This window comes from Panthera pardus, unplaced genomic scaffold, assembly GCF_024362965.1.
Source record: "Panthera pardus isolate Hobbes unplaced genomic scaffold, ASM2436296v1 HiC_scaffold_25, whole genome shotgun sequence".
Classification (NCBI taxonomy): domain Eukaryota; kingdom Metazoa; phylum Chordata; class Mammalia; order Carnivora; family Felidae; genus Panthera; species Panthera pardus.
In genome coordinates this window covers 21,270,715-21,294,636 of record NW_026526821.1, presented here as the reverse complement: position 1 = coordinate 21,294,636, position 23,922 = coordinate 21,270,715, and the positions used below count along the sequence as shown (strand labels likewise).

Sequence of the window (23,922 nt, the reverse complement as noted above, 5' to 3'; positions counted from 1 at the left end):
TGGTGCCCTCTAACTATTTTCTCTTAGGGGTAAATGGATGGATGGATGGATGGATGGATGGATGGATGGATGGATGGATGAGGCAATGGGAAAGTGAAGGGTTGGATACTTGGCCGGTCAGATATTGACCTCCTATCCACCAGGGGGCGATAAGAGGCAGCGCGCGCGCGTTCAGCCCGGGAGATGCCTCTCTAGGGCGCAGCCCGCCGTCGAGCTGCATTTCCGCCGGCGCGGGCCCGGTGTAGCAGTTTCCTGCGGCAGTGGCTGCTGTCCCAGATAGTCCTGAACGATTAGGAGGCGTGCCGCACCCTCTCGCGCCGTCCCCTCTGACCCTGCCGGCGACAGGCCCGGCTCCCCGGGTGAGTCGCTGCGGGGCCGCGATGCACAGGAAACCCCCCGCGGCCTCCCAAGGCCGGTGCATCATCCACCCCCCCCCCCCCGACAGGAGGAGAAACTGAGGCCCGGAGGGACGGGGAGAGCCGGCGGAGGTCAGCGCCGATTTCAGGCCCCGCTCCTGGGTCCGGGCCCAGCCCCTCCGCCGGCTGCGGACCTCTCGGGATGCGTGTCCCCGAGAATGGGACTCCTGGTCTGATCCCCCGCGCGCGGGGAAGACTCGTGTCCCGCCAACTACCAGAAGCGGGTCCGGCGACGCGCGGGCCGAGTGCCGCCGCCAGTGGTGCGGAGCCCCGTGTGGCCCCGGGCCTGAAAAGCTCCCGGGGCCGCGTGATTTTCACGCACACACCCACCTCCGGCTCTGGGCCTCGAATCCCCCAAAGCGCTTCATCGGTTGCCCACGAAGTGACCATGTGAGCGTTAACCCGTTTTCTCGTCAACAAACAGCCTTTGAGAGAAAGCGTTAAAACCCCCGTTGTGCAGAGCGGTTGTGTGAGTTTTCAATTGGGGGACTCGCGGGGCCCCAGAGCGGCAGAGGCCGATTCCGGTGTCTTTGTTTTGCACTAAAGCCCCTTCCCCGTGCTGTCTCCTGCGTAGGCGTTGCGGGCTCCGGGGCTCTGTTGGAAGCAGATGGAAACTCTCCGCTGGACGGCTTTGGGGGCTGTGCGTCAGGCAGCGCCCCCTTCTTTGCTGCAGGACCCTGAGCCGCAGCGCCGGATGTGCCCCCGCGGTGTCCAGGGGGTGAGGCCTGGGTAAGTGCTGCTGCTCAGTAGATCCTTGAGCAGGGACTCGTTGCCTTCCTGCCACACCACGGTGGGGGGTTGGGGGGGGCGTCCTGGAGCTCCTGCGGGTTCTGAGAAAGCCCCCAGGAGGCCTGGTGTGGTGGATGGGGGTGTGTCTGGGGGCCAGAGAGGTCTGGGTTCAGATCCTGCCTCAGCCTGTGGCGAGCGCATCACGTTGGCTAGGTTAGGTCCTTCTGAGCTCCGCTGTGTTTTAAGTGGGGAAAGTGCCAGAGCTCTGGGAGGACAGAAGTCTTGTCTGTGTTCTTTGTCTTTGAGCCCACGGTTGGTGGCACGTAGTAGATCGTCCGTCTGTATCTGTGGGGGACTAAACAATGTAGGCAGTTTTTGCCGCTAGTTGGTCTTCACGTGCCCCCTCTTGATGACGGGAGATGGCGTGTTTTCATGAGATGGTGATGGCGCTCAGGGTCCTGGGCTTGGCTGGGCAGCTCTCCTCTGCCTGGGAACATAGGCTACTGACATGGGCTGCCTGTGTCCAGGTCAGCAGTGATAGTGCAGGGAAGGGAATTGCTAAAAGGGTTTCCCCATCTTGGGAACGTCCACTCCTGTCCCTTCCAAACCTGGGGCTTTCCTGCACTTCCTCTTTCCTACCCACTTTTAGATGTCTCCTGTCACCTGGTGCCAATGTCGGGCTCACTGGTAATTCAGGCAGAGGATTCAGGGAAAGAGTTGTCCTGTGTTTGGAGGGTCCACGTCCACACCTTCCAGGAGCTTTCCCACATCCCTTTCTCTCTGTAGACACTTTGGGTCCCCAGGGCCCTCGGGGCAGTTGTGTGTACGTTAGGGTCACTGTTGGAGCTTTCACTTCTGCCCCTGCTGTTGGGAACCAGGCTGTATGTGTCACTTGAGTTCTCCTCGAGGCCCAGCATAGTTGCTGTCAGACAGCCACGGCACTCCCATAAATCCGGCATTGGCGTCCTTTCCAGCCTCTCACTGGTTAATTATGCATTAATCGGCATTGGCCACCCTGTCATAGACCAAGCACTGTCTCCCCCTAGGACAGTAGGGTTAACTACTATCTTCTCTATGAGGAAATAGCATGTCTGTTTAGGAAATAATAACAGCCGATCTTTGTCAAATGCTTACTTTACTATCTGCTAACTACTGTGCTGAGACCTTTCCTGATGCTTGCCCTGCCCTGCCCTGGTGTGAGCAGGGACATGTTGGGGGCCCATTCTTGGGTTCTTGTCTATTGCAGATGAGCCCACTGTGTGGAGAGACATCATGGGAGTTCTATCAGGAACATTCTAGACCCCAGTGTCCTTGAGGTAAGATCTCTGGTTTGTTCTCTGGAGTGTTGGTTCCTTGCATCTGGTACAATCATGTGGGGGTTCCTAGGGGCTTCCTAAGAAGGTATAGGGGAGCTGAGAAGTGAGACGGTAATGTCCATGAGTCCTCAGATCTGTTCCCCACCTCAGCCCCAGGTAACCTAGATCACATCTGGTCCCTGACATGTCTTCAATGGCTGCTGCAGAGGAAAGGCCTCCAGAGTCTCACTGGGTGATGAGAGCTCTCTGGGGTATCTGCCTTCCCTCCCTGGAGTGACGGCAGAAGCATGTTTTTAATGGGAAACGAGTGGACCCACGCATCAGACACTCCCGTCCCCTGGGTTTGAATCCCCTTCTGCTGCTCTCTAAGTCAGTGATCTATTCAGAACCTTATTTTCTTCATTTAAAACAACAAACTTATGATAGTAGTGACTTCTGTGCTGCTTAAAACCACAGGATCCCTAGCATTTCCAACCCTAATATTTTCCCAGTGTTTGTGTCCAAAGTGACTTTTCTTTGATTCCACTTGGCAGGGAGGTTCTATGGGTTTCTTTTGCAAGAAAGAGTGGCCACTCACGGGGTCCTGTGCTTGGGTGCTTTTCCCAGATTCCACCTATTCCACAGGCCAGTAGCACCTGCTCCCCTTCCTAGGTCCCTCTCTCTCTCTCTCTCTCTCTCTCTCTCTCTCTCTCTCTCTCCCTCTCTCCCTCCCTCTCCCTCTCCCTCTCCCCTTGCATGCACCTGCATTCAGAAGCGATCACGGGCTGTCTGTGCTCTGGTCATTGATAATGCAGGGAGAGGAATTGTTGAAAGCAGTTTCCCGTGTTTGGAGGGTCTACACCCATCCCTTTCAAATGCTGGCACTTTCGCACACTCCTGCTTCTCCCCAGCTAGTGCTGTGTGGTCTCAGGCATCGAGGGCTGCTGTGTGAGAGTCAATGACGGGAGACTTGAGCTTGGCCTTTCTCAGCTTGGCCTCCTGTTACGGGAAAACGGGCTATGTCGGTGTCGAGGTTTCGAAACTTTCTGGGGTTTAAGGAGCGAGGATGAATTCTGCATGATGACGTTACGCGATGCTGGGTGGTTTCTACTGATTGCCGTAGCGTTTTCAAAGGGAAGTCTCTTTTTGGATATGGTGGCCCTGTGCACGCCTTGGATGGGGTGGAACGTGATGGGAAGTAGAAAGGTATTGGGTGGTGGGGGGAGCAACACGAGAAGGAGTTTGACGCAGGGATGAGCACAAGCACTTGGGAGACAGATGTGCAGGGATGTAATAGACCGTGGAGAGAGGCTGCGGTGGTGGCCTTCACTCTCAGCATGGGGGATGGGGGCTCAGTGGGAGGAGCCTCTGAGCTTGAGCCCTCCAGCCACCTCTCCACCAATTACTATATCTGCTCTTGCCCTGCAAAGGCCCAATTGTCAAGAGATCGTTTTATTTTGACCCTTCTCTGGGAACATTGCGATTCATTTTTGAGCTGTGTTTGGTGTGAAACAAAACTGGCAGCTCGTCCCTGATGAATGGGGGCATTCTCACTGATAGCGGCTTGAAGACAGTTGAGAGATAACTTTGGAAACCAAACGCATGTTGTGACCCTCTGCTCTGCGACGTCCTCTTCACCCTAGGGATGCTGCCTCGGATCTAGAGATTGTTGGAAGAATCCTTAAGGAGATGGAGCATTGGTCCTCTCAGGATGACCTGGGTCCCGGCTGCCCTGGAGGAGGGACCTCTTCATGGTGAGTTAATGCCAAGGGGCTAAGTTGGCCTGTGTTAGTGATACAGAAGTTCCAAGCACTTGGTCTCATTGGACTTTTCTGCTTTAGATTATTTCGGAGTTGATCATGGACACTGGCGGAGTGAAGAATGATGTCGCCACGTGAACCATGGCCAGACCTTCTTATCCTGTTGCCTCAGCACAGCCTGGAGGGACTTTTCTCTCTGCGTGAGCGGGCCAGAGGGAAAGTCCTGGGACCCTGGAGACTTGAGGTCCAGAGCTAGAGACTTCAGCTGGCTCTGCCGCTCCCCCAGCAGGTGTCACACAGCACCTGGGACCAGGAAGACTGGTTCCCTTCCACCTGAGCCAGGTGTCCAGCAGGCTCCACGTCCCCCTGCCTATTCCTCCTGTAACTTTTTACAACCAAGAGTTTTCTGCACTGTGCATCCTTGTCCCCTCACCCACCCAATAAATCTTGAAACTGCCCTCCTCGTTTTGTTTTGCTTCTCTTTTAAAACCCATACCTCCAGGGGCGCCTGGGTGGCTCCGTCGGTTGAGCATCCGGCTTCGGCTCAGGTCATGATATCGTGGTTCTTGAGTTCGAGCCCTGCGTCGGGCTCTGTGCTGACAGCTCAGAGCCTGGAGCCTGCTTCAGATTCTGTGTCTCCCTCTGTCTCTGCCCCTCCCCTGCTCGTACTCTATCTCTCTACCTCTCAAAAATAAACATTAAAAATTTTTTAAAAATGATAAATTCATACCTCCATGTGCCAACAACGTAGGTATACAGAAAGTGGGTCACAAGCAGATCTTCCATTTTTTACTCACTGGAATGTTCCATTTAATGCACTCCTAAGGCTCAACTTAGGGGATAGGAGTTGGGATGTAGGAATTGAAGTAGGGGTTGAACAACCCCAAGTGCTTTTGGGGGGGGCTCAGGTTTGGGAGAAAAGGGAAGTGTTAGAGTCATTGGCTGAAGGACGTCTGGGCCAGGGCTTTGGAAAAGAGGATGACAGTGGAGTGGACATAGAGACAGAGGAGGCAGGAGTGCTCTGAGCTCTGGGGAGGAGGGTTCCCCGGGGGAATTTCAGGGGATGGTTCTAAGCAGGGGTGGGCATGGCATGGACGAGGAACACCGTCCCTTGGAGAACTCTGGGGCTGGGGTAGGCAAAGGCCAGGTGTCGGGATTTCTGTTACTGTTCCCACAAAGTAGGTTTGGCCTTTGAGAGTTCTGTCCGGTGAAGTAATGGCAGTGGTGTGCTAAGCACGCCTGCGCTTCACCACCTGTGGGTAGGTCCACACAGAGGAGCTCTCCCAAAGGTAGCGAGGGAGGGGCTGATTGTCCATTCCTTCCATGGAAATTGAAATCACTGATGGGGGCTGAGGTCAAACCCAGGTGGTCGGGCCTACCTTTGTGAGTTCAAGGCCTTGATGGCCTCAGTCAACAGGAGGCATTCTTGGGGGCTAAAGGATCTACTCTCCCCACCAGTTCGGGCAGAGATCCTTATTTCTGCCTCGCCCCTCTCCTCAATTCCTACCCAAGGGCCTGTCATCACCCGTTATTTCTCTTGAAGAGCCCCCTCCTTCCTACTCCCCTTCTTTCTGGGCCAGTGTCCTCCAACCGTTCCCCTGGCCCTCTAGTGAAAAATGAATGCATTTTCCCCAGCTTGGCCAAAGTTCCTTCCTTTTCAGGGACGTCTAACTGTTGGTTGTGGCCTTGATCTCTGTAGACGTCTTTCCGTAATACTGACTGGCCCTTCGTTGCCAAGTAGTTTCCTGTCAGATTCGGTAGCAGATTCCTGTCCGCTTTCAGTAGCAGACCCTTCTTTATTCTGTTTGTTTTCTTAACTCCCTACACCCCCACCCCCACCCCCTGCCCTGCACCTCTGTCCTATGGCCTGGGGGATCTCTGCTGCCATCGTAGGAGGGGGCAGTGACAGAGTGTTTGGGAAGGAGGGAAGAGGTGACGTCGCCTTGGTTGCTGAAATGGTCAAGGAAGAGGAGTCTTGGGACTCTTAGAGGCGTGATCACTGACTGGCTTGGCCCAGGTCACCAAAATTTCCTCCCCAGTAAGCCCCACGGGTCAGGCTGTGGAAGGCCCACTCATCCTTTGCACCCTAGTACCACGATGGCATGTGGGGTCAGGGAGCTAGCATGTTGGAAGCAAGTACTGCCGCGTCGGGCACAGGATACGCTCAGAGCACAGCTCTTCTCGAAAAATAACTCGTTTACTTTCAAACTGTAAATGACCCTCACCCCTGGCCCAGCCTCTTCTGTCTGCCCTCCCCCGCCCTCTGCAACCCTTGCCCCACCTGACCCTCAGCCCTAGCGGAGACTGCCCATCCTCCAGGGTACATGAGGGACCCTCCTCACTGCCCATGGCATGCCTGTCCACCCTCCCGTCACACGCCACACCGCACCAGCACCGCAGGCCCCAGCCATGCGACTGCTGAAGGTTCCCGAACGTGCTCCCCTTTTCCCGGCCTGCCTGCTTGGGATGCACCCCCCGTTTCAGATGCTGGCCTGACTCAGCTTGCATCACTTCCTTCAGGAAGCCTTCCTTGGCTAAACCTCCAGCCAGCGTGGATTGTCTGCCCCGCCTTTCATTCATACCAAGTGTCCATTGTGGGAGGCACGATTCTCGGAACTGGGCTGCAAGAGAAGGCAAAAGAGCAACCCCCTGCCTTCATGGTCCTTTCATTTCAGAGGACTGAGACAGACCATAAACAATGTCCTAAACTTTGCTGGAGAAGGGCTGAGCGAAAGAATAATAAAGCAGGGAAACGAACAGGAAGTCTGGGGCAAGAGGAAGAGCAGCATTTGAAACTGAGTGGACGGGGAAGGCCTCACCCGGGAGGTGTCATTTGAGTCTAGGGAGGGCCTCTCACCTCTGGGTGTTCATAGCAGCCTGCCTGTCTCCCTCACAGCCTGGATGGGGTGGCAGGAAACTTTCCTCTGGGGTACCAGGCCCAGGAACCAGCCAATGAGGCCACTGCAGGGCTGTACCTGATTATGGGTGGCTGCAATGGAGTCTGTGCCTGTCTTGAGGGCAGGCTCTACACCTGCCAACTCTAGCCCTGTCGCCCTCCCACCCACAGCTCAGTGGATTAGGGAAGCACCCGACAGGCAGTGCTAACCCGTGACCTTGGTTTAGTACTAAGAACAGGTTTTCCTCTGGGGAAATGTGATGAGTATGTGAAGAGCCAGAGTAATCGGTTGCAGAAACAGGAAGAGACAGGAATTGAGTCCCTTTAACGACAGAATCCAAAGGTGCAGAGCACTAAGCTCCTGTTGTGAGGGAGGGAGCCATTTCTAGAACGCTTATGGGGATAAACAATACTCCAATCTCCAAACCACGTTAATGTTCCAGAAGGCCTGGGGTTCAGCTGTCCCTGAATTTTTGCAAGGCATGGCCAAGTGACCAAAACTCCTGTCTTCCTATTTTTCTTACCAGAGACCTTACACTGACCACCACTGTGCCTTTGCCAGGGGAGCCAGACGAGTCTGCACCTAACAGCCTCAAGGGTGTTACTTACCAGTACAGTGACTGACACACACAAGCAGCTCAATCAGCATTCAAGGATGTGGAATGAGGCCAATCGTGGTCTTGACCGTGTGCACCAGAAAGGGCTCACGGAGACCCCTCTGTCCCCGTGATTACAAACACCGTGTCACCAGGATACCTAACTACACCCGCATCAGGAAGCAGCCTGATGAAATCATTTAGAGCCTGTTGAATTAGCGCGTTGTCCCTCAATCGCCGTGGGGGCCTGGAGCCTGTTATTCTGCCTCCTTGGGCCTCAGTTTCTGGCTCTGTGATTTGACCCTGTGCACCTACCCCCAATAGTTAGGGTCAAATAAGACGATGCATGTCGAATGCATAGCACAGTACCTGCCTCATAGTGCGCGCTCGATAAATATCAGCTATTTTTATTTGATGAGCACGTCTTGCATGTTGCTAGTTAGCATGAAGAACAAATATGTCATTATGACAGACTCATCTGTCAACGTGACACCATAAATACTTTCCTCTTTGCTCATTTGCAGATATCCCTGTAGGACTTGGTGGTAATCACCACCACCACGGATTGAAATTTGATTGTATGCCACGCGCTGTACTAAGTAAGCCCGTCTATATAATTATCTCATTTCATCTTCGCAACAACCCAGTGAGGTAGATTTAATTATCTTCCATTTTATAAGGGAGGAAACCAAGGCTCAGAGAAACGGAGGGACCTGTCTTACTTCTGGTGAGTGGCTCAGCTCGTTTCGCATTTCCTGGCATAGTAAGTAGTGAAAAATGTTGCAGGCCGATTTCATAAATAGCATGCGCATCTGAGGTTGTCAGATGCTTGTTTGGACTGGAAAACTGGAAATTAGGGTACTTTACTATTCTGTCCATCTGCTTCACGTTGCCTGTTTTCCAGCTTTCCTAAAATACTCCCCATCTAATTCAGCAATCTTTAGTCTTGAACTTGTGAACCTGACATGGAGAGAGACAATAGGCATATTTCAGCCAACACCAAAATATCAACTGTCTCCTTCTTTATTGTTGCGTCTTGAAACAGAGTCATCCTAGGTCTCCCGAGCTTAAGGAAACCTTCACCGAGTGTTACCAAAGTGGCCCAAGAACCAGGATTAGGGTCAGGAAGAGCCATGATCCCATCAGAAAATAGGTGCTTGGTCACAGAGGCCCTGATGAAGCAGCTGGTGGGAGTTATATAGCTGAATCAAGCCAGGAGAACAGAAGCTGGAAGAATCAAGGTTCACTTGTCCATTCAAAAAATACTTGTCAGGCTGCTGTGCTGAGAGTAGGGACACGGTGAGGAATAAGAAATTTCTTCCCTCAAGAGGATCACATACATAAGATAGTAAGTTCTATTGCTTCACACCTCAGGTATCTATGGCCAGTCACCGTGTGCTGAGTCTCGCTGTAAGCTGGGCATACAGCTCTGATCTAAAGCAGAGGAGGGGCCTCCTGGAGCTTATAGTCTAGAACAGCACTATCCAATAGAAACGTAGTGCATCCTATATAAGTAATTTAAAATTTTCCTAGTGGCCACTTAAATAAAAAGAAGATGAAATACATTTTAGTAATATATTTTATTTAACCCACTACATTAGAAAATACTGTCATTGGAGGGGCACCTGGGTGGCTCAGTCGGTTAAGCGTCTGACTTCAGCTCAGGTCATGAGCTCATGGTTAGTGAGTTCGAGCCCCACATCGGGGTCTGTGCTGATGGTGCAGAGCCTGCTTGAGATTCTCTCTCTCTCTCTCTCTCTCTCTCTCCCTCTCCCTCTACCCTCCCCACTCGCTCTCAACATAAACTTAAAAAAAAGAAAATATTGTCATTTCAATATATAACCAGTATAAAAAACTACTAATGAGATATTTTACACTTTTTCCACAAACTGCCTTTGAAATCTACATATTTTTTTTCAATATATGAAGTTTATTGTCAAATTGGTTTCCATACAACACCCATTGCTCATCCCAAAAGGTGCCCTCCTCAATACCCATCACCCACCCTCCCCTCCCTCCCACCCCCCAAAAATCTGCATATTTTATGCTTGTGGCACATCTTGGTTTAGGTGAAGTGCCTTTTGAATGTTTAGTAGTGGCCAGCGGCTACGTTATTGGACAGCGTAGGTCTAGGTGATGAGGGGCTCAAGGCTAATTCCATGTAAGAAGAGTGTTCTGAGGATGCCTCCTTTACAGGAAGGCGGCTGCATCTTGTTGACTCTTAAAGAAGCTTCTGTAGCCTAGGTCCCCCCTTCTCTGGCGGGGAGAGGTCAGAGAAGGTTTCCTGGAGGAAGTAGAATTGACTGGGCAAAGGAGGGGTGGTCCGTGTATACAAGCAATGTGGGGGATGTGGGGGCTCAGAGATGGCCGGTGTGGACGGCGGGCAGCACTGAGGCCTGGGGCAGCAGCCTGCTGTGAGTGTGAAAGTACGGGGTTTGTGCCACACACACGTTCAACCCAGCCAGGGGACTCGGGTGACAAGCTTCACCCTCTCTGGGCCTCCGTTACCTCCCTTGAAAGGATGTGGTCAAGATGTACGAGAACACTTGATATAGCAGATGCCCTGATTCATTATTAAATTGTTGACCTCCGTTAATATTTATTACAGGTTCTTCTGCGCGTATGGAGAAGATGGCCAAGTTTTGCTTTTGTTTCCTTGTCTCGGGAACTTTGGGGTTGAAGGCTCCACAGCAGTTTTTAGAGAAGGACACACCCCTCCCCTTATTTTCCCCCTGACTTTATTTTTGCCAGAAGTTGGATGACACACGTAACAGATTTGAGTTTTAAAAATAAATCTTTTGGGTGCGCCTGGGTGGCGCAGTCGGTTAAGCGTCCGACTTCAGCCAGGTCACGATCTCATGGTCCGTGAGTTCGAGCCCCGCGTCAGGCTCTGGGCTGATGGCTCAGAGCCTGGAGCCTGTTTCCGATTCTGTGTCTCCCTCTCTCTCTGTCCCTCCCCCGTTCATGCTCTGTCTCTCTCTGTCCCAAAAATAAATAAACGTTGAAAAAAAAAATTAAAAAAAAAATCTTTTGGGGGCACCTGAGTGGCTCAGTTGGTTAAGTATCCGACTCTTGGTTTCGGGCCAGGTCATGATCTCAAGGTTCGTGAGTTCGAGCCCTGCATCGGGCTCTGTGCTAGCTGTGTGGGGCCTGCTTGGGATTCTCTCTCTCTCTCTCTCTCTCTCTCTCTCTCTCTCTCTCTCTGTCTCTTACTCTCTCTCTCTCTGCCCCTCCCCTGCCTGTGCTCTCCCTCTCTCTGTCAAAATAAATACATAAACTTAAAAGAATTTTTAAATACAAAATGAATCTTTTCTTCCGGAATAATCTTAGATTTACAAAAAAGTTAAAAACCTGGTACAGAGAGTTCCCTTATGCCCTTCCCCCAGCTTCCCCCATAGGCACCTTATGCAGCCACAGTATATTTGTTAAAATTAAGAAATTAATGTTGGCACACTACCATTAACTGAACTCCAGACTGTTTTTGGATTTCACCAGCTTTGCCTCTAATGTGCATTTTCTGTGCCGGGATCTGAGCTAGAGCACCACATTACCTGTGGTCATCATGGTAATCATGGGTCATCGTCTCCTCTAATCTGAAACAGATTCTCCATCTTTCCTTGTTTGCCCTGACTTTGACGGCTTTGAAGAGTGTTAGCATTTTGTAGAATGGCTCTCAGTTTGGGTTTTTCTGATGTTTTCTCATGACTAGAATTTCGGGGAAGAATATCACAGAGGTGAAGTTCCCCTCTGAACATGTATCAGGGGTATATGATATCTACATGACATCACCAGCGATATTAACCCTGATCACTTGGTTAAGGGGTGACTGCCAGACTTCACTGTAAAGTTACCGTTATTCCCTTTCCAAAGATTCTGGTCTTTGGAATACAGGCTTGATTGTAATACGTAGTTTAGAGAACATGTTTAGAAATCTTTGCCCAACAGTGAGAGAGCATATATTTTTCTCAAGCACATTTGGAGCATTTACAAATATTGACCATGTTTTATGCTGCAGAGCAAGTCTCACATACCAGTGCATTGGAATCATATAGACTACAATATGTGACTACGACATAAAGACATAAAACAAACTTGAGAGAATACTTAGACTTGAATGAAATGAAAATCCTAATCCTACATATCAAAAGTTGTGGAATGCAGCTAAAACCGTACATGAGAAGTATAACCTTGAATGCTTTTGTTGGGAAGTTCCTACCAGTAAGAGAGCGTGTGACCCATCATATGGGAGACTTACCTGTATTGACCTGTGTAGACGGGAGTTCAGAGGGTCCAGAACTCCCCAGCGTTCTGGTCTTTGGCATTCCTTCATAACCATGAGGGAATCAGAACACCAGATTTATTCCCTGGCAGCATTTTTTTTAATGTTTATTTATTTTTGAGATAGAGACAGAGCCTGAGCAGGGGAGGGGCAGAGAGAGAGAGAGAGAGAGAGAGAGAGAGAGAGAGAGAGAATCCGAAGCAGGCTCCAGGCTCTGAGTTGTCAGCGCAGAGCCTGATGTGGGGCTCAAACTCACAGACTAAGAAATCATGACCTGAGCTGAAGTCAGAAGCTGAACCACGACTGAGCCACCCAGATGCCACCCCCCACACCCCCGCCGGAACCTGTTAGTATTGAAGCAATATAACTTACTTTGTAGTTTTCTAATACATTTATATAATGCTCGGTATGTTAGTACTCGTGTTGGTGGAGATAGGCACAACAACTCCTACCAGAGGGGGTAAGGTAACTGCCCTGAGAGCCACCTGAGGAAGGGACTACAGAGTACAAAGAGTAGAGGATCCCTGCTGCCCATCTCCCCCATCACCCTGGCTGCAGTAGGTCCGAGTGGTATCATGGTGTGAACAGAGAAGTGTGAACCAACACTTCGACCCACATCATGCAACTCAAGCCCAGTCATCTTCAGTGGACTGTTGGTAGCTCAGAATCCTAAACTCATCCTGGTTTCAGTGTGACTGAGAATCACCAAAATCAGCCTGCTAACACACTTTGGCAGCCCAATTTCACACAAGCGGGTGAAAGGAATTCTGCACCAGTTAGCAAGAGTGAGTTCTTTGCCAGACTGTCCTCCTGGAACCAGAACTGGCCATGAGGCTCCAGAATGATTCCATATATGTAAGTCCTGGAGCTCTTCGAGGCATCTGGTCAATCTCACACGTAAGTGAAAGGAGGAGGTAGTAAGAAAGACGGTTGAAGAGCTCTTCAAAGAGAGGAAATAAAGAATAAGACAGGGGATGGACCTAGTCTGGGAGTGCATCGCCCTGCCTGGATGGCACCCTGGCTCTGGCCAGTCCCAACCACTGGAGTGAGGCTTAGAAAACTTGAAGGTAGAAATTTCTAGCTAACAGGACCCACGTGGGACCTGGTCTGGATTGGAGCACCCTACCAAGATGACATTATGCCTTGGAGGGGTGCATGGAAAAATTCGAGGAATACTGATCCAAAGTGCAGTACTCCTTGAGGCACAGGGTCTGGGACGGGGGACCTCTTTTATTTTTAAGTTTATTTATCTATTTTGAAACAGAGAGAGAGAGAGAGAGAGAGAGAGAGAGAGAGAGAGAGAGAGAATAAGAGCAGGGGAGGGGCAGAGAGAGAGGGAGAGAGATCCCAAGAAGGCTCTGCACTGTCAGTGTGGAGCCCAGTGTGGGGCTCGAACCCATGAACCATAAGACCATGACCTGAGCTGAAATCAAGAGTCTGTCCCTTAACCAACTGAGCCACGCAGGTGCCCCTGGGACAGGGGACCTCTTACCTAGGTGTAATGATGATACTCTGGTATCACTGGATATTATTCACTAAGACTTAACAGTAGAGCAAGAAAGTGGTTAGATGCTGAGCCAGTGCATTTTCCATCCACTATCCATCCATTGTCCCCACATCCACCTACCTATCCATCCAACAAATGTTTCTTGAGCACCAACACTGTGCCAGTATTGTTTTAAGTTCAGGGGAAATAGAAGGGAATCTTCCCAATCATTATCTACCTCAAGCTAATTCTATACATTTTAAAAAGGAAGAAAAAGAAAAAAAAAATGGCTACAGATGAGACACCTCTTATACATCTGTTAACAACTTTTCTCAATTATGACCCTTGAAAGTGTTTTAATTGCCATGAACGCATACAATTTACTCCCCAAACTTAGTGGTTTAAAATAATGACAATATTTATTTTGCCCATGAATCTGTGCTTGGAGCTGGGCTCAGTAGGTTTAGCTTCTCTCTGCTCTGCTTAGTGTCAGGTAGGTTGATGTGAAACCTGGGGACTGGAATCATCTGAAGGCTTCCTCACTCACATATCTGGCCATCTGATGTTGCCAGATATGTGATGATGGAACATTTCCACACGGTCCTTTCATGTGACCTGGGCTTGCTATCAACATGGTAACTGGGTTCCAAGGACGAGCATTTGAAAAGGGGGTAAACTAATGGAAGCTGTATCCTCTTGATGAGCTAGTCCTGGAAGACACATAGTATTCCTTCTGCCACATTGGCCAGAACAGTCACAACCAGACTCAAGGGGCGGGGACGGGGACATGGATCCCATTTTATACTGAGAAGAGTGTTGGCTATATTGTAAGAACTGTGGGATGAGTTGTACATATATCTGTATGGCCAACGTTGGGCGGAAAAGTCTGCCAAAAGAAGGTTAATATAACTCCATTTTTCCTTTGTGAATGCAATGCCTTTTAAATACACAATAAATAAGAACACAATACAAAATTATATTTTGACATAATAGTTTCAGATGAAGACATTCCCCCAATTTATTCTGCTCTTCTAGTTAGAAATTATGATGTGGAACAAGTGTGAATTAGAGAAACCATAAAGTTTCCTTCTGTATAGCATTTCATGTTTCTTCAGTCTATTGTGTGTGCATACTTTCCTGACATGTTTCAAAGTATTCTCATGTTTAGTCTTTTCCCCCCGCCTCAGGTGTTTGTGCGTGTGTGCACGCTATAACTTTACGTTGATTTAAGTGAAGCCCTCAAACACTTAAAAAACTGGTAAAGAAAAAGGTGTAGAAATATGTTACTTTTTTTTTAAAAAATTTTTTTTTAACGTTTTATTTATTTTTGAGACAGGGAGAGACAGAGCATGAACAGGGGAGGGTCAGAGAGAGGGAGGCACAGAATCTGAAACAGGCTCCAGGCTCTGAGCTGTCAGCACAGAGCCCGACGCGGGGCTCGAACTCACAGACCGCGAGATCATGACCCGAGCCGAAGTCGGCCGCTTAACCGACTGAGCCACCCAGGTGCCCCGAAATATGTTACTTTTGAGGAATGACTCTCTTACATCTTTTCTCCACCACCCCCTGCCTAATATTATATCTTATCTTCCTGACCAGTACAATGGTCCTTACCCTTTGTATTTTATGTAAAAGCCCTACTCTTGACTTGAAATTATTTATTGCTTATGTAATTTTTGTTTGCATTATTCCTTTAATCTATTTTTCTGTTAAAATATTTAGGTATCTTGGGTTGGAATTGAACATATTTTTTCCCATTAAAATTAATGGAAATAGGGGCGCCTGGGTGGCTCAGTCGGTTAGGCGGCCGACTTCGGCTCAGGTCATGATCTCGCGGTTCGTGAGTTCAAGCCCCGCGTCAGGCTCTGTGCTGATGGCTCAGAGCCTGGAGCCTGTTTCAGATTCTGTGTCTCCCTCTCTCTGACCCTCCCCCATTCATGCTCTGTCTCTCTCTGTCTCAAAAATAAAATAAAAATGTTAAAAAAAATTAATGGAAATATATATTCTTTCACTCAACAGCTTTCATTTAGAGGTATTCAATATTTATTATATTAGAAATGTGTTTGGTTGAAAGTAACATAAAACTCAACAAACTGTGGTCTAAACAAGATTTTCCCCCTCTCATAAACAGGAAGGGAGTCCAGTGTTTGTGCGGCTGCTTGAGTATATCCTCAAGAACCAGGCTTCTTTTATCTTTCTGTTCCACCTTCCTTAGCACAGTCCTCCTCATGGTCTCAAGATGACTGCTGCACCTCCAGGTGTCGTGCCTCAATTCCATGAATGAAGTCAGGGGAAGGGGAAGGTCACAGGTGTCTCCAAAGACTTCCTTTTTATTCTGAAAGAGAGGATCTCCCTTCAGACTTCTGTCTACATCTTATTGGCCAGAACTTGGTTTCGTTGCCACTCCTAGCTGCAAGGGAGGTTGGGAACTCTATGCTTTGCTTTCCAGCCTCTGTAGTTTAGAAAGGCAAGGGATAAGTGGTTGGGATATTGAATGAACCTCTTAAGATATTTGTCATGCTGTGTTTAATTGAAGTGTATTGCTTTGATCAACAAAGTGTCCTGGATATAGCCCCATTCCTATCCTGGAACGTTCTTTCTCCTTGTTCCTCTTGCCTCTAACAACTTTCCTGGTGTGGGGGTGGGAGGGGGGGCAAGGTCTTGAGGAAACACTTCTCTTTCATCCTTTTTATGAGAATATCAGTTCCCTTGTCCTTCCTCCGTGGTCTCTTCTAACAGAAGGTAAGGAGGAGTCAGCATTTTCTCTTCTCTCTTCCGCTCTTTTCAGACAACCATGCCTTCAGTACCACTCAACATCCTGATCCCGTCTTCTTTGAATATCAAGGACAGTCTCAAGGCCAGGGCCTCCCTTCTCTCTCAGCCCAAGTTTCCCCCTTTACACTCCCAAGGCACTTGAGCTGTACCTCTCTAAGGCTACTTATTACTTTCTTCGTTGAAGCCGAAACCAAAATACTGAAAGTTGAACTGTTTACAAAATGTGTGGTGCACTGTAGGTGCTCAAACCGGTATCTCCTGCTATTATTATTACTATTTATGTCTTATACCCTACATCAGACTCAGTTCCTTAACGAGAGGCTCTGAATCTGATGTCTGATTCATTTTAGTAATCTGCACCTGGCCTGGAATTGAGAGCATTTCTCATAATTAATGCTATGCCCAGGTAATAAAGGGGCGGCGGGGAAAGGGCAACATTTCAAAGAAAGGGTGCTGTAATGGTAGGATGTGAGAAACTCCTAGAACCTGGGTGGGAGCCAGAATCTTGCAGAGAAGCCCCTTCCTCCGTCCGCACAGAAAACACGCAAAGTCAGGACTGATGCACAGGGACGCAGGTGCAGCGCCCCCTCCGCGGCATTGAGATAAGGTAGGCGCAGCCGTCACTTCACTCCTCCCACTCCACTTGCTCCGGAAAGGGAGGAGGGAATATGCCCCGCGCGGCCATCTGGGATAGCTGCGCACGCGCAGCTTCCGGCTCCGTGTCTTGGGAATTATTTGACGCCGCCGCTTCGGACCGGCAGAAGGCTCTGATCAGGCGCGCCGCGCACGCGCGGTGGTCCGCTCGGTTCGGGGAGTTATTTGACGCTGCCGCCCCTGGCAGTCGGAAGTTGCCAGAGCAGAGCCCAGCCGGCCGGCCCGACCGGCCTTCGTCGTCCCCGGGCGCCCTCGGAGAGCCGCTGACGGGTGGACTGACCGACCGCCTAAGGACAGCCGGCCAGGGCAGCGAAAGCGCCGGCACTATGGCGCGGGTGGCGTGAGGCGGAAGGCCGAGTGCGGCCGGCGGCGGCGGCGGCGGCGCCCGCCCCAGCGATGCGGGCCCCGCCCGTCGCCTCAGGTAACCGAGCGGCCCTCCCCGTCGCGGCCGGACCCTCCCCTCCCCTCCCCTCCGGGCGGTCCTGGGACGGCGAAATCTGTTTCTCGGGCCCGGGTGCACTCAGGGCCCTGCCTTCGGAAGCACATCTCTGCCTTTTTCGGGGGACCCGCGGGGTCCGGCGGAGCCTGGCCCTGACTCCGGGGCGAGTCGGCGGTTTCTGTCGGGTCTGTTCAAACCGGGTCTAGCCTTTGGGAGCTGCCCGGGTCGGGCGCTGCGCTCTCCTGGCAACCTGGGGGAGGGGGCGGGTCTGGAGCGGAGCTAGACAACTCCGGCGAGGAATTTGGTCCAGCAGAAGGGTTGCTCGAGTTGCTGCCGCCCTGTGGAGGCGATGCTGCCCGCTGCACAGTGACGGTCGGATGAGGAAGAGTTAATAACGAGAATAAACAGCTTACCCTGGTTAAGCGCTCACTATACGCCAGGCCTTGTGCCAGGCCATTACGTTCACCACGTCTAACTTCACAAGAACCCTGTAAGGTAGGGTTCTTATCCCCATTTTACTGACGATGCAACTGAGGCTCTGAATGGTTTGGTGACTTACCTGTCCAAGGTCACATAGCTGGTGATTTGGACCCCGGCATCCTGACTCCAGATTCAAGTTCTTAACAATTAGGTCAGTGGCTCTCCAACTTTGCTGCACGTTAAAGTCACCTGGGGCAGCCTTTAAAGATTCCTGATGCTTAGGCAGCACATCCAGGCCATTAAATCAGAATTGGGGGGTGGGGGGGGTGGTGGAAGTGGGGGGACCTAGACGTCAGTATTTTTTAAGGAGCCACGTGTGATTCCAGTGTGTAGCAAACTTTGGGAACTGCTAGGATGGGCAGTCCTGCATCTCAGAAGACATTGCACTATGTCTCCAGTTTCACTGTGTAGGAGAATCATCTGGGAGTTTGTTAGAAATGCAAGTTCCACTTGCAGAGATCCATCTTATCCTTGGGCCCAGTGACGACTCCACTTTGTGAAAGCCGATTGGGGGTGGAAGGTGACTTTCTTTGCAGGGTTTCTGAGTTGCTGTGCCTTTAAAGTGTATACATCTCATGCAAAGCTGTTAGTTTGTAGTTTTCCTGGGCGTACAGTACTCACAGGTCTAGTGTCTCTAACTTCTGGGTCATCTTTGCACCGGCTGTTCTTCTGCCTAGGCCATCTTCCATGCTTTGTCCCCTCTCCAACACTTCTCTCTCATACGCACGTGCACATAGCTTTTTCTTCCGGTGTTAGTAACTTAGTATATTTTCATTGCAGAATGCCTGAGCTGCTATGGCCCAGCATATTTACAGATTTTAAAGAAAGGCAGGGTAGTAATTCAGATTGTATTTGTTCTTGGCTGGTCCTTAAGCCATGTAAACTTTATAAAAGGGAGTGAGTGAATATGTGTGTGAAGGTCATTATGAAGGGGTTTGGGGACAATTTTTTTGATAGCAGTTAAACATGGTGAAGTATGTGGACTGAATGAAAATATACACACTGTGTATAATGATATTCTTTACAGGATAAGGATTGTTGTAGAAAGGTTCTCTTGGTTGAACTTTGTACTCTTCTGTCAATTTTTAGGCTGAGGCTAATATGGAAACTGATGGGACAATTCTTGTTAAATTCAGATACTAAAGCAACTTAACCTTGGTTCTCTCTGATCACATATGGACAGAGTATCCAGTTCTGGCTTTAACACAAGGAAGAAACTCAGTCTTTAAGCCTGAGGTTTAACTCTGTAGTTGATATCCAAAGTAAAGGTGAAAAATTCCACGTGATCAGTTAAAGACCAAAAGTGACTTGAATCAAGGTAGCCTGAGACTTAGAAATGGATTCTGTTTGAGATCCTCACCAGTGTGACCAGGTGTGTTCTCTGTCATGTGTAAAAATGTTTTGGATAGAATACATGATTTTCTTTGATAGAAGATGATTAAAGTTTAAGGTACTTAGAGTTTAATTTTAAGTTTTTGTAGGTGAAGAAAGTAGGTAATTTGCCCAAGATTTCATGGTTGGGTTCTAGCACATCAAGGACCAGAATTCAGCTTCTTTCCTCTGGACGTAGTGTTTCCTTCCACCCCCATCCTCCACGGTGAAAGGATGTCTTATTTGTTATTGGTGTGTGTGTGTGTGTGTGTGTGTGTGTACACATGTATGTTGGGGATGGGGGAAGTGACTGTAGTCTGCTATGTTTGAGATCCTCATTTAGATGTATAGTGAATGCTTGGCGTGTAACATGTACTTTGCTGTATATACTGAGGATACCAAGATAAATACGGCACAGCTCCCGTCCTCAAGGAATCTGTAGTCTAGTTAGAGTTGTAATAAAAAGAATAGTATCTGGGACGCCTGGATGGCTCAGTCGGTTGAGCGTCCGACTTGGGCTTGGGTCATGATCTGGCGGCTTGTGAGTTCGAGCCCTGCGTCGGGCTCTGTGCTGACAGCTTGGAGCCTGGAGCCTGCTTTGAATTCTGGTGTCTCCCTCTGTCTCTGCCCCTAGCCCACTCGCATTCTGTCTCTGCCTCTCTCAAAAATAAATAAACATTAAAAAAAAAAGTAAGGCAGCTCTGTCAAGTAGAATTTTCTGCAATGTTGGAACTTTTTGGTTTTTGTTTTTTAGTATTTATTTATTTTGAGAAAGAGATAGAGAGTGAGCAGTGAAGGGGCAAAGAGAGAGGGAGAGACAGAATCCCAAGCAGGCTCCGGACTGTCAGCATGGAGCCCAGTACGGGGCTCAAACTTGTGAACCATGAGATCATGACCCGAGCCGAAATCAAGAGTTGGATGTTTAACCAACTGAGCCACCCAGGCACCCTGATAGAACTGTTCTATATCTGCACTGTCCAGTGTAGTAGCCACTAGCCACATGGGACTTTTGAGCACTTGAAATGTGGCTAGTGTAGATAAGGAACTGATTTCTAATTTAATTTAAATTTAAGTGGTTACATGTGGGTATGGCTACTGTATTGGGCAGAGCAGGTCTGAGGTATGAAGGATGAGACCTGTGGTGGTACCGGTGGGGGCAGGCAGGGGATTCATAGTATTCATACTTCTTTTCTTTCTCTTCTTTCTTTTTTCTTTTCTTCTCTTTTCCTTTTCTCTTTCTTTCTTTCTTTCTTTCTTTCTTTCTTTCTTTCTTTCTTTCTTTCTTTCTTTTAAACAGACTAGCAAAAGCTACTTGTTTACACTTTTAGGGAGGAATACAGGCACAACCTTTCTTTTGGGTATTTGATAGGATACCCAGTAGAATCTGGTATATAGGTGAATACATTCCTTTGTGACCGAACTTGGTTGATATTTGCCTTTTAGGGTCAATGGGACTACAGCAGAAACGTGAACTATAATCCTTCTGTCTTTACTCATCATAAAGTTATATGGATGACCTTGAGAGCACTGTGTGCCTTAAAATCTAGCGTGGTTCATTTGTTTACTCAGTGTTTTGGCACCCTGTTCCCTATTTTTCCTAAGAGAAACAAAGCATGGCTGATAATATGTACCTTGCCTTTGTACATCTCAAAGTATGTTGACTTGTATCGCTTTATTTGATTCTTCCCCGGAGTACTTTAGGTAGGTACTGCGGGTGTTCTCCCTGCTTTGCAGACGAGGAAACTATGACAGAGAAATGCCAGGTGACTTGTCCAAGGTCATTATGGTGAGGTATGGAGTCAGAACAAAAGGGACAAGCATTGGACTTCAGAGCAGGAGGTAGAGTTTCTTATCCCAGCTCTCCTGTCACTTGCTGTGACTCTGAGCAAGTTCTAGCCTTACTTGCTTTCTCACCTGGTATCTAGTACATCTGTCTTCCTTAACTTTGTAGGCTTGTTATTGGAATAAAATGAAATAACATGTGAAAGCTCTTTCAAGATGATCAGTTTTCCAAAGGTACACTGTTACCAAGCCAGATCTCTAGTGGTTTTTTTCCTGTATGATGCTGGCCTCCTAACTCATCCCGTCAGTTATTCACGTTGAATACTATGGTGTGCCGGTGTTGTCCTAGATTCTTCTGTCTTCCTCGTTATGAAATCTTCCCTTGTGCAGCCACTGTGTCCTGTTTGTATCTGCATACTGTACACTAGGACGATATGTGACATGTAGCAAGCGTTGAATAAATGTTTGTTTCGTGAAATAACTGATGTCTGGATTTACTTTATGAAGTTTTTAAAAATCGATCTCTGTAATTAGACTTGAAGCTTCTTGGGAACAGGGATCTTATTTACTCATTATTATTATTCTCTGTGCATGGTGTATAGAAGGCATACACCTTGTATACAGGCATACACCTGTAATAAATATTGATAGAGTCAGTTGATACAATTAATGTCAGGCTGTGGTCTTAGTGTGTCTACCAGCACCAACGTATCGGTCATTTTGGTAATCTGTCAATTAGAACCTTCGTGTTACTTTGTGGTAGTACCAACAATCATGGGCTGTTACCAGAACACAGTCGCCTGATAATAGAAACCTCCAGAGAGATTACCTAGAAAATGGACAAATGTAGAGTTGGACGACACTAAGTGATCTGCAGGGGAGCACTGTCATCATCTTCTCTCTCCTCCTGTCGTACTTACTTCTGGAGTATGGAGGTAGAGACTTCTCTGCTAGCAGCTCAGGTTAATAGCTGACCGAGCCTGTCTGGGGAGGAGGCACAAGATCCTTAACATAGCAGTCAGAGCCCTTCAGCCTGTCCTACCTGCCTCGTCCCCATCCTTCCTCCCTCCCTCTCCTCAGTATATAAGCCACACTGGAGTTTACTTTTCTATTGTCCCTTCAGCTTGTCTTGGATACTTACACCAAATTTCTTTACTGGGAATTCAGTTCCTGTTGTACCATTTCTATGATAAAGTTACCATCCTCTCATTCTCCGCCCCCAGTTTTTACTAAATTAATTACAAATCTCCAATCGTAGCATTCATACTCTTTCAAAATCCGTCCCTGTTTATCTTTGAAATCTTACCCCTTGTACATCTAGCTTTTTTTCCTGCCACTCTGGGTTTTTAGTTTCTGGTGCTGTTTTTTGCTACTTGAAGCAAGCGCCCTGCCCTTCCTCTTACATATTTTTCTTTTCTATCTGCCTCTTTTTGCTGTCACTCTTACTCACTTAATTTTCTTATATGTTAAAATTGTAACCTTCCTTCAGTACCCAGTTCATTCTTCCCTGATCTTATCCTGTTGTTTTCCAGCTCAGCCCTTCTTTGAATCAAAAGTAATCTTTTGTCCTCTGAACTTTCTCAATATCTTGCCTGTAGCTTACCATAATCGGTTTAGTTAACACCCATCATCTCCTATAGATACGGTAAAAAGGAAAAGATTCTCCTTGTGGTGAAAACTCTTAGGATCTACTCTCTAAACAACTTTCCTGCATCTCATACAGCAGTGTTAACTATAGTCATCATGTTGGACGTTACATCCCTAGTGCTTATTTATCTTATAACTGGAAGTTTGTACCTTTTGACCACTTTCCTCCAGTTCCCCCTCCCCAGATCTCCCACCACTGGTAACCACAAATCTAATCTCTTTCTGTGATTTTTGTGGGTTTTTTTGTTTGTTTGTTTTGTTTTTTAAGATCCCACATATAAATGAGATCATAAAGTATTTGACTTATTTCACCTAGCATGATGCCTTCAGGGTCCATCCATGTTGTTGCCAGTGGTAGAATTTTCTTGTTTCTTTATGGCTGAATAATATTCCATCACACACACACATACGCCCTCTCCCCCCTCCCCCAACTTTTTTATCCAGTCATTCATCAGTGGATGCTTAGGTTGTTTCCATGTATTAACACTGCTATGAATGTGGCGGTGCAGATACCTTTTTGAGTTAGTGTTTTTATTTCCTTTGGATATATTCCCAGAAGTGAAATTGCTGGATCATATGGCAGTTCTTTTTTAAATTTTTAAGGAACCTCCATGCTGTTTTCTGTAGTGGCTCCACCAGTTTACAGTCCTGCCAACAGCGCACAACGATCCCTTTTCCTTCGCATCCATGCCAGTGTTTATTACGTCTTTTTGGCGATGGCCATTTCAACAGGCATGAGGTGGGGTCTCATTGTGGCTTCAGTTTGCATTTCCCTGATACTAATGATGTTGAGCGCCTTTTCATGTACCTGTCGTCCATTCGTAGATCTTCTTTGGAAAAATGTCTATTCAGATTCTTTGCCCATTTTTCTTTTTTTCCTTTTTAAAGTTTACGTGTTTATCCTTAATACTAAACTTTATTCATAATCAAGGAATGAACACAAAATGCCAGACTTATCAAATTGATATTTTTTAAAATTACAATACCCAGTGTTGGTTAGAGCCCTGGGAAACTGGTACTCTCTGCCCTGCTGGTGGGTACTAAATAGTAGTTTTCTAAAAGGCTTGTGAAAATACGTTTCAAAGAGCTGCAAGACGCATACTACATCTGATCCAGCATCAGCGCTTCTAGCTTAGGAATCTAGTCTGAGGAAATATGCATATATGTGGATTTAAGAAATGTGACAGTTTATATACATCAATAAGTTAATAATGGTCATTTCTGGGTTACAGGCTAATTTTTTTTAATTTTATTTTTTATTTTTAAAAATTTACATCCAAATTAGTTAGCATATAGTGCAACAATGATTTCAGGAGT

General features: G+C 48.1%; 1 protein-coding gene, 1 long non-coding RNA gene and 1 other non-coding gene across 9 annotated transcripts in view; all 3 read left to right on the top strand.

Annotated features, from left to right (window-relative positions):
• Window positions 1-233: 233 nt before the first annotated feature.
• LOC109272454 (uncharacterized) lies at window positions 234-4,658 on the top strand. 2 transcript variants are annotated; one of them, XR_008417728.1, is made up of 5 exons: window positions 234-359; window positions 991-1,145; window positions 2,392-2,461; window positions 4,084-4,194; window positions 4,282-4,658. It is a non-coding gene; the product is annotated as an uncharacterized LOC109272454 (long non-coding RNA). The 2 variants fall into 2 exon arrangements; XR_008417729.1 differs by having other exon boundaries at window positions 234-806.
• LOC128773563 (small nucleolar RNA SNORA71) lies at window positions 3,201-3,334 on the top strand. Its single transcript, XR_008417927.1, has one exon. It is a non-coding gene; the product is annotated as a small nucleolar RNA SNORA71 (small nucleolar RNA).
• A 12,371-nt stretch (window positions 4,659-17,029) lies between the features above and the next one.
• Window positions 17,030-23,922, top strand: part of RALGAPB (Ral GTPase activating protein non-catalytic subunit beta) — an 89,003-nt gene continuing 82,110 nt past the window's right edge. For 3 of the 6 annotated variants that reach the window (XM_019458515.2, XM_019458513.2, XM_053890260.1), the window contains exon 1: window positions 17,030-17,307. The gene's annotated coding sequence lies outside the window, so the exon portion shown is untranslated. The remainder of the gene's footprint in view (window positions 17,308-23,922) is intronic. The other 3 variants (XM_019458518.2, XM_019458517.2, XM_053890261.1) reach the window with 1 other exon arrangement.